Source organism: Pongo abelii, chromosome 18 (genome assembly GCF_028885655.2).
Source record: "Pongo abelii isolate AG06213 chromosome 18, NHGRI_mPonAbe1-v2.0_pri, whole genome shotgun sequence".
NCBI lineage: Eukaryota > Metazoa > Chordata > Mammalia > Primates > Hominidae > Pongo > Pongo abelii.
Genome location: NC_072003.2, coordinates 85,850,451 through 85,859,927, shown reverse-complemented (window position 1 = coordinate 85,859,927; position 9,477 = coordinate 85,850,451). Strand labels below are relative to the sequence as shown.

General features: G+C 49.0%; 1 pseudogene; it reads left to right on the top strand.

Annotated features, from left to right (window-relative positions):
* Window positions 1-7,734: 7,734 nt before the first annotated feature.
* LOC112129421 (chloride intracellular channel protein 1-like) lies at window positions 7,735-8,767 on the top strand (annotated as a pseudogene).
* The last annotated feature ends 710 nt before the right edge of the window (window positions 8,768-9,477 follow it).

The following is a 9,477-nucleotide window of genomic DNA, read 5'->3' as shown; positions in this document are numbered from 1 at the left end:
TATGCATGAGGAAGTGTGAGTGCACATTATGTGTGAGACTGTGTGAAGATGTGTAAGTGTGGTGTGAGTGTGAGATTGACCATAAGCGTGCAAGAGTGTGAGTGTGCCAGTGAGTGTGTGTATGTCTGAGTGTGAGAGAGGGAGAGTGTGTGTGCAAATATGTACATGCTTGTGGGCATGAGTGTGCAAGTATGCAAGGTGTATGTGTGAGTGCATGAGTGTGCCCATGCCACAGCTTACAAGACCCCCCAGAATCTGGCCTGTATACCCCCTCTCCCTGGCTACTTCTCCAACATCAGGGCCCCACTCTCCCTGGCTCCTGTGTCACTAGTCACCCTGGCCTCCGCCGTGTCTCCCACACGCCATGATCCCAACACACTGTGTCCCCAGCAGGGCCTCTTGCCCCCTGAGCCCTGCACGTCTTCTCCAGGTCAGGGGCTTTGCTGCTTCTTCCTGGAACACTGCCTGACCCTCAGGTGGGCACTCAAGAAACCCAGACTGACAAGTGAATGAGTGACTTGTGTAGGTTTTAACTCAAACACAAACAATTAATTATGCCTTGAACCTTAAATTCCACTGTGCGTTGACTCAGTCGGGATTTGTTGTGAATTGAAGTAACCTCTGGACTAACTTTTCAACCTATGAAAGTGGTTGGAGGACGTCTTTGTAGCCTGAGCCAACCTGCTCTGGGCACTGGCTGGGCTCGGCTATGGCTGATCCGGCTCATTTCTGGCACAATGTTGCTGTGTTTAGAACAGGTTCAGCTGTAACTCGGCTGGTTTCAGATGTCCTGGTGGTGTGTTCTCATCATTTGGGACAAAACCATGGGATACTGGTTCCAGGAAGCTTTCATTCAACTGGAAAGGTTCATTCTGAGAAGGAACACACTGCCCAGATAAAGGACAGCAGTTTTCAAAGGATTATGAGTTGGCTAGACCAGGATTAGGGTTTGTTGAGGGAATATGGTGGCTTCTAGTTCCTTGAGCTTGGCCAAGCCTCGGGTTTCCAGAGCTCGGCTCTGCCATGGCTGGGCTGGTCCTCCCAGCCTCTCAACCCATCTTCCTGCCCAGGCCCTGTGACCTGACTCCTCCTGGAGTGGTGAACCAGGAGCGAGGCAGCATCGGGGGTAGGGGGGGTCATTGGCCTTGAATCACCCCAGCCCACAAGGTTAGGTCTTAGAGTTTCACCTGTAGCCTCGACAATGGCTGTGAAACCCTGATTCAGGCTTTCAGGAGCTCCTGCAGAGGAAGGAAAACCATACTCAGACAGTCACACTCAAAGTTCCACGTAGAACAGCTCACGGTAACATGAAAGGGAGGGGGCGGGGAACACGCCTCCGCTTCCTGGAGGAGCAAGGCTGTTCTGCTCTGAGTGAGCTGGCCATCTGGGCTGCTCCAGGGACATAACTTTGTCCCGTCCTCCCTGCCCTGCCAGACCTGCCTTGGTTCTCCTGCGTCCAGGATGAAAAGCCCTCAGTGGCCTCCAGGAAGGCCCAGATTGCTCCTGTATAGCAGGAACTGCGCCTTCCCCTGCCTGCAGGACCTATAACCGGTGCTTGGGTCAAGCATCCATCATGTGCACAGACAGCAGCCTGCTTTGCAAGGCTGGGCAGGCCTTCTGGTGATACGAGGGCCTCAGGGACCACACAGCCAGCCCCGACTTGCAGCTGTGACCACCACCTTCGATGCCCAGCGCTCCCAGTCTCTGCTCAGGCCAACATCTGTGAGCACCACCAGGGGCTGAGGTCTAGATTTGCCAATGTGGGGAAACATTGTTGATCGTCACAACTTGGAGAGAGAGAGAGGGGTGTGCTACTGGCATCTAATGGGTAAAGGCCAGGGATGCTGCATAAGTTTCTACCAGGTGCAGGACAGGCCCCGTGACAAAGAATTACCCCACCAGACAGATCAGTCCTGAGGAGGTGGAGAAAAGCATTGACAGCATTCAGGCGGGTTCAGGGAAACTGAGACTTCACCTGCTTCAACCTCTTTATCCGGTGGCTGTATAAACTGAGGCCCAGAGGGGGAGATCCGTTTCCTGATGTCACACAGTGTGCAGGTAGCTGGGCTGGGACCCACCCCCAGACTGCCTGGCTCCCCTTCCTGAGCTGGAGTTGGCCCACACTGGCCCCGGGATTCTTTGTAAGGAGAATTCCAGGACGCACCCGGGGCCTCCAGGGGCTGTGACTGCATCTGTCATTTGTGGGGATTGATCTGGCTTTTACCGTCTGCCATGGAAGCTGGGCCCAGCAATGGACCTTCTCTGAGCAAATTTCTTAACAATTCATCCCCATACGCGCTCCTCTAATGGAAGAGGAAAATCTCTGTGATTGCAGAAAATAGGCTGATTTGGGAGAAGAGGGCTCCTAATGGTTTGGGGAGAACACCTAAAGCCCGGTCTTCTGCTGCACAGGGGTGAGGACATGCGCTTTTCTTGTCTTCAAGTAAAAACTAGAAAAACCTTATGGAGAATTTGGAAATAATGCACCCAAATCTTAGCTCAGATGCTTTCATTGTTTTTTGTGACAGAGAATGCATCCATGTCTATAGAAGGCTTCCACTAACATGAGGATATTTACAAGCCCAATTTTCCCTTTGATTGGTCAGGTGGATTTTTTTTCTTTTTAGAGACAGGGTCTGGCTCTGTCACCCAGGCTGGAGTGGAGTGTTGTCATCATGGCTCACTGCAGCCTCGACCCCCTGGAGTCTGGTAATCCTCCAGCCTCAGCCTCCCAAGTAGCTGGGACAACAGGTGTGTACCACCACAGCCAGATGATGTTTCATTTATTCATTTATTTACTGTAGAAATAGGGTCTTGCTGTGATTCCCAGGCTGGCCTCCAACTCCTGAGCTCAAGAGATCTTCCTGCCTCGGCTTCCCACAGTTTTGTGTTTACAGGTATAAGCCACCATACCTAACCCTTAGGTGGTTTATAAGAACAACTGTGAGCATGGTCTTATGGATCCTAAGGTGTAAGACCTTAGGATCTATAATAAACTATAATAATAGTTTAAAAGTCTCAAGATAATTCAAGTTGCTTTAATTTAATTTCCGTAACACGTCCCATTGGTTAGGTGGATTTCTAGGTGGGGCATCATGACTTCTTCGTGACCCCCACACTGGCCACACAGGAGAGACACAGGCGTATTGTTGCATGGCAGTGCACAGCAGGGCGGGGGAGTTTCCCAGGTAGCTCCCTTAGGTCAGGCGATGCTGCCACCTTGGGCCGGGTGCCTTCTCCTCCCAGCAAGGCAGTAAGTGGGGGGCTGCACTGGACCCAGCTGCCACCCCCAGTAGGTGGTCTTTCTAGGTGTCTCCAGTCCTATCCACCATGTCTTCTGCAGCAACATCACTCTCAGCCCTTCTCTCTGCTCACCTCGGGGAGGGGGACGTTTCCCACTGCACTTGTTCTCAATGCCGCTGCTTTGTCAAGGGACCCTGGAGAATGCTGCCTCGAGATCACAGCCAGGGCAGCGGGCAGGTGGTGTTGGCTGGGGAATCAGTTGACCTGGGGGAAAGTTCATTTCATCATGACTGGCACAAACTTAAAGCTACATTTTTGGCCAAGGGACAAATGCCAGGTTATAATCTACACATTAGGATGTTCACTGCACTATAAATAAGACTAGGCATGTGCTGTAGTTTGCATGGGTTTCACGGCTCCAGCTTCCAAAGGGCTATAGAGTGGTTTGCAAAGATTTGGGCACTGCAGCAGCAGAACATACCAGAAAGGGCCTGCATCTGGAATCACATACACTGGGTTTAAAGCCCAGGTGTCACTTGCTGACAGCGTGACTTTGGGAGGTCACCTCATCTCTCTGAGCTTCCACTTGTCATCTAATTAGAATAAGGATGGTAGTAACAGCCGCCTCCGGGCTACAGTGGCGACTGCAGAAGTGATACAAGGATCACAGCATGGTGCCCACTGGCAGTTTGCACAAATCTGCTTACAGTGATTACATCTGGTGAACATTAAGCCAAGACAGATGAGGGCAGGGGTGACAAAGGCCCCTGCAGTGAGGTTGCAACAAGAAATGTCCAGCGTGGCGGTCTCAGGCGCTGGCCACAGATCGGCTCTGAGTTATCTCATCTCCCAAAGTTGGAGGTAAATAGGATGATATCGAAATTTACAGTGCCCATAAAATAAAAGCAAAGCCAGTACTCAGAGGATGACAGCTGTTTCTGATGTCAAGAAATTTCTCCATGAGGTTTTAAAAATTATGATTAAAAAAACTGGAAACAATTGAAATGTCAGGCAAGGGGACGTGTTAGGGAAATTAAATTAAAGCAACTTGAATTATCATGAGACTTTTAAACTATTATCATTAAAATTTAAAGGTTTCTATAAAAAATGTAAAGAAAAATATGTAAAATGTATCCTGGGATGTTGGCATCAAACACTCTAATGGACTGGAAGGTAAAGATTACATTTTGCATTTTTTCGAATTAATCGTAGCTGTCTGTAGAAGTTTATTCTTTCATGCGCATTTTAGAAAATCAGCGTGTCAGATCCTTCAAGGGTTCTGTTTGGATTTGGCGGCTGCTTCATGGGATGCGAAGGTTAAACTCAAAGGGAAATGGCAGCTCCATGCAGTTCGGTCATCCCACCCACAAACCGGATTGCTTTTCGTTGGTTCAGGTTTCTTTCACATCTTAATAACGTTTTCCATTTCTCCATGAAAGTTCTGCACTTTCCTTGTGAGAGTAATTCCCAGATGCTTTGTAAGTACCGTAATGCTGTGTTATTCTGTACCATGCTTTAATGTGTCTTCCAGTTGCTTTGTGCTTGCATTGGGCATGGCTGTTCACCTGTGTATGTTGAGCTCATACACAGCAGCCTCACTGCACTTTATTGTGTCTTTGCTCATCCTTTCAAAATATTTCTGTGCCTGCACAGACATGAAAAGATGTAAAAGGTTGTGTAAAATGTTAAGATGCTCACTCACTCTTTCCCCCTGTGTGTTGTCCCTGCCCCCATCCCATGTGCAGCTCCTTTGAATAGGGATCTGGCTCTGCTCCCCTGGGCCCCAGGGATGCTCAGGTACTGCTGAAGCATCCCTCAACCACTGGCGACCACAGTCAGAGAAGAGCTATCCCACCTCTCCCATCCATCAGCTGGGATGACTGTGAGGCATAGCCTCCTAGAGTTTTCCAGCAGGATACAGCTCCAGGTACTCACGGGGTGCAGCCTCTCCATAGTGAACCTTTTATTGACAGCCTTCCCTTTTTTGTCTCACTTCTTCACTCTCCTGTAAGTATTTCCTGGGATCATTTTCCAAACACCCTGCTTGCATTCCTCGCCTCAGGGTCTACTTTCTTTTCTTTTTTATTTTTTGAGATAGAATTTCCCTCCTGTTGCCCAGGCTGGAGTGCAATGGCACGATCTCAGCTCACCGCAACCTCCGCCTCCTGGATTCAAGTGATTGTCCTGCCTCAGCCTCCTGAGTAGCTGGGATTACAGGCATGCACCACCACACCTGGCTAGTTTTGTATTTTTAATAGAGGCAGGGTTTCTCCATGTTGGTCAGGCTGGTCTCAAACTCCCGACCTCAGGTGATCCACCTGCCTTGGCCCCCCAAAGTGCTGGGATTACAGATGTGAGCCACAGCGTCCGGCCAGAGTCTGCTTTTAAGGGAGCCTGGACAAGACAACAGCTGAATCATTATCCTTGTGAATGCTTCATTGGCCAGTGAGCTTGAGTTGGGGTAGGGGAGGCTGTCGGTGTCTTCCTGCTCAATATCATAGTCTCAGTGCTTAGCATAGTGCTTGGCCCACATTTAACACCTTGATAATGATGTAGTCAACAAATAAATAGGTAGATAGGTGGGTGGGTGGAAGGAATGAAGGAAGGAAAGGTGGATGAATGGTTGGAGGATGATAGAAGAAAGGAAGGATGGATGAATAGAAGGATGGAAGGATGGATAAATGGACAGATGGATGGATGATGACAGAAAAAAAGGATAGATGGGTAAATGGATGGATGAATAAAACGATGGAAGGATGGATAAATGGATGGATGAATAGAAGGATGGAATGGTGGATGGACGGATGGATGGTGATAGAAGAAAGGATAGATGGATAAATGGATGGATGAATAAAAGGATGAAAGGATGGATAAATGGATGGATGGATTGACGGATAGATGGATGAATGGATAGATGGATGGATGGATGGATGGATGGATGGAAGGATAGCTGTATGAGTAAGAGGAAGAATTAATGGAAGGAAGATTGGATGGATGGATGAATGGATGAACAGTTGCTGTTGAGGAGGTGGGAGGAACCTAAGACTCCTCAGATCATGCTCAATTCGGAGGCCTTCTGCACTTTCTGGTAGAGTGTTTTGTATTCCTCCCACACTCCCCCATTCCTTACAGTCCACATCCTTCTCTGGAAAAGTGTCTCTGGTGCTTCAAAGATAATTGCTTTCACCCCACCCTTCCCAGGAATCACAGAGATCATCCTCTATCTGGAGGACCAGACCTCCATCCTCTTGAGGACCTTGTTTTGGGAATGAGCAAAACAGAAAACCACAAAGCCAAGCTGGGGTGGATATTATGGGCTTTCAGTTTGACTCAGAGAGAAGGCTGAAGCCATCCCTGCCATCTGGTGGCTCAGACCCAAGTGCCTAAATGATACATTGTCCAGGGCATCTGAGCAGGGAGTGGGAGAGGACATCCACCTGGGCACTGCCGGAGGGGTTCTCCATCCTCTGCATCTGCCCCACGCCTGCCAGCTCAGACTCGAAATCCCTGACCCAGGAAGCTCTGTTGCTTGCACCTTCACTGAAAGCTTAGGCTGAACTAGCAAAGCTCCCCAGGCGAGGCGTCTTAATGGTTTACATTATCTGACTGATATTAGATCTTTTCCTGAAAGCCTGGTTTAATGAGTGGGGAGGGGAGTCAGTGTGTGGCCATGGATTTTCAAGGCAGGAAAGTGAGATAAATACTTTGGAGAGACAAAAAAAAAAAAGAGAGAGAGACTAGGCAGACATAGGATGAACTGGCAAATGTGGGTAGCCTTGGACTGACCACATAGTGAAATAAAATAACAGCTAATGTTTGAGGGCTTATCATGTGCTAGCTACATGGGGTAGTGCAAAAAACTTTGTTAGAAACTATCCAACGATTGTTTTGGGCAGGTGACATTACTAGCTTCATTTTACAAATGAGGTCCTGGAGACACAGAGAGGCTAAGTCACTTGCTCCAAGTCACATAGCTGGTTAGCAGAGGGGCCAGTTCCAACCCTGTCTATTCCCTGCATTGCAACATGATTGCTTCTCTGCCCAGTGTCTATCAGACTCAACACCAAGTCATTGGATACGACTGATTTATTTCTTTGATCGTTGCTTCCACTAAATGGATAATTTGCCTCCTTCTCTGGGAGAGACAGCAAAGGACTATGAAGACACTTGTCAGTCCATGATGCCCTAGAAAGGGCTTAGGAGATTGGGGGTCTGGAGAAGTGCCCATTGGCATGCTAGCAAACTGAGTGGTACCTCAACTGGTCATTGGTCTTCTATGAACTTTAGTCTCTTCATCTATAAAGTGGAGGTGGACATGTTTCATGATGGCAAGAGTTCCAGTTATCTTAAAAATTTGAGAAATCCCCTCCGTTTGCTAATTATGTGAGCTTCTAAGTACTGTGATCTCTTTGAGCCTCAATCTCAGCACCAGGCCAGTTGCAATGATAATTGCACTTTCTTTGTGAAGATTAAATGGGCCCTGATGCAACCATGGCTGAAGAACAACGACAGGTGAAATTGCTCTTGAAGGCTGGCAGTGATGGAGCCAAGATTGGGAACTGCCCCCCCCTTTTTTTTATTGAGACAGAATTTCGCTTTTGTTGCCCAGGCTGGAGTGCAATGGCACGATCTCGGTTCACTGCAACCTCTGCCTCCCGGGTTCAAGTGATTCTCCTGCCTCAGCCTCCCGAGTAGCTGGGATTACAGGCAAGCACCACCACGCCCAGCTAATTTTGTATTTTTAGTAGAGACAGGGTTTCCCCATGTTGGTGAGGCTGGTCTCAAACTCCTGACCTCAGGTGATCCACGCACCTCAGCCTCCCAAAATGCTGGGATTATAAGTGTGAGCCACCGTGCTTGGCCTGGAACTGCCCCTTCTTCTAGAGACTGTTCATGGTGCTCTGGCTCAAAGGAGTCACTTTCAACATCACCACCATTGACACCAAGAGGTAGACTATGACAGTGCAGAAGCTGTGCCCAGAAGGGCAGCTCCTGTTCCTGCTGCATGGCATGGAAGCACACATAGACACCCAAAAGATTGAGGAATTTCTGGAGGCAGTGCTGTGCCCCTCCAGGTACCCGAAGCTGAGAGCTCTAAACCCTGAGTCAAACACAGCTGGGCTGGACATATTTGCCGACTTTTCTACCCACATCAAGTTCAAACGCAGGACTCAATGATACTCTGGACAAGGGGCTCCTGAGAGCCCTGAAGGTTTTAGACAGTTACTTGACATCCCCCTTCCCAGAAGAAGTGGATGACAGCAGTGCTGAAGATGAGGGCATCTCTCAGAAGAGGTTTCTGGATGGCAACGAGCTCACCCTGGTTGACTGCAGCCTGTTTTCAAAGCTCCACATAGTCCAAATGGACTGTGAGAAGTACCAGGGCTTCCCCATCCCTGAGACATTCCGGGGATGGCATCAGTGCTTGGGCATTGCCTATGCCTGGGAAGAATTTGCCCCTACCTGTCCACATGATGAGGAGATTAAGCTGGTCTGCAAGCAAGTGGCCAGGACCCTCAAATAAGCCCCTCCTAGGACTCCCTCGGCCCCCTCCATTTTCCCCACAAAGGCCCTGAGGGTTTTCACACCGGCCCTGGGGTTTCCACATTGCTACCTGATGGACACACTCCAAATGGCCAGTGGTCAGGGACTCCTGGAGCACTTGTGCAGGGGTGTCGAGGGAGAAGGGGGAATGAGGGAAAAGGATGGGGATCCTGGGTGAGATTCGTATTGTGGGGTGGGCAGGTAGAGCAACATACTTCACTAATAAAGTACAGAATTTAAAAAAGATTAGGGCAGGTGCAGTGGCTCATGCCCGTAATCCCAACATTTTGGGAGGCCGAGGCAGGTGGATCACCTGAGTTCAGGAGTTCAAAACCAGCCTGGCCAACATGGTGAAACCCTGTCTTTACTAAAAATACAAAAAATTAGCTGGATGTGGTGGCAGGCACCTGTAATCCCAGCTACTCTGGAGGCTGAGGCACAAGAACCACTTGAACCCACGAGGTAGAGGTTGCAGTGAGCGGAGATCACACCATTGCACTCCAGCTTGGGCAACAGAGTGAGACTCTGTCTAAAAAACAAACAAACAAAAAGATTAAATGAGGTAGTGCATAGAAGTGCACTGAGGCAAAACCAGGCAAGTCACACTTATGAGGATGGTCTTCTCATTGCAAACCCTAATCCCCACGTGTCAGAGGCTCCATACGCAGCAAGTTTTTTCTTCATTACATA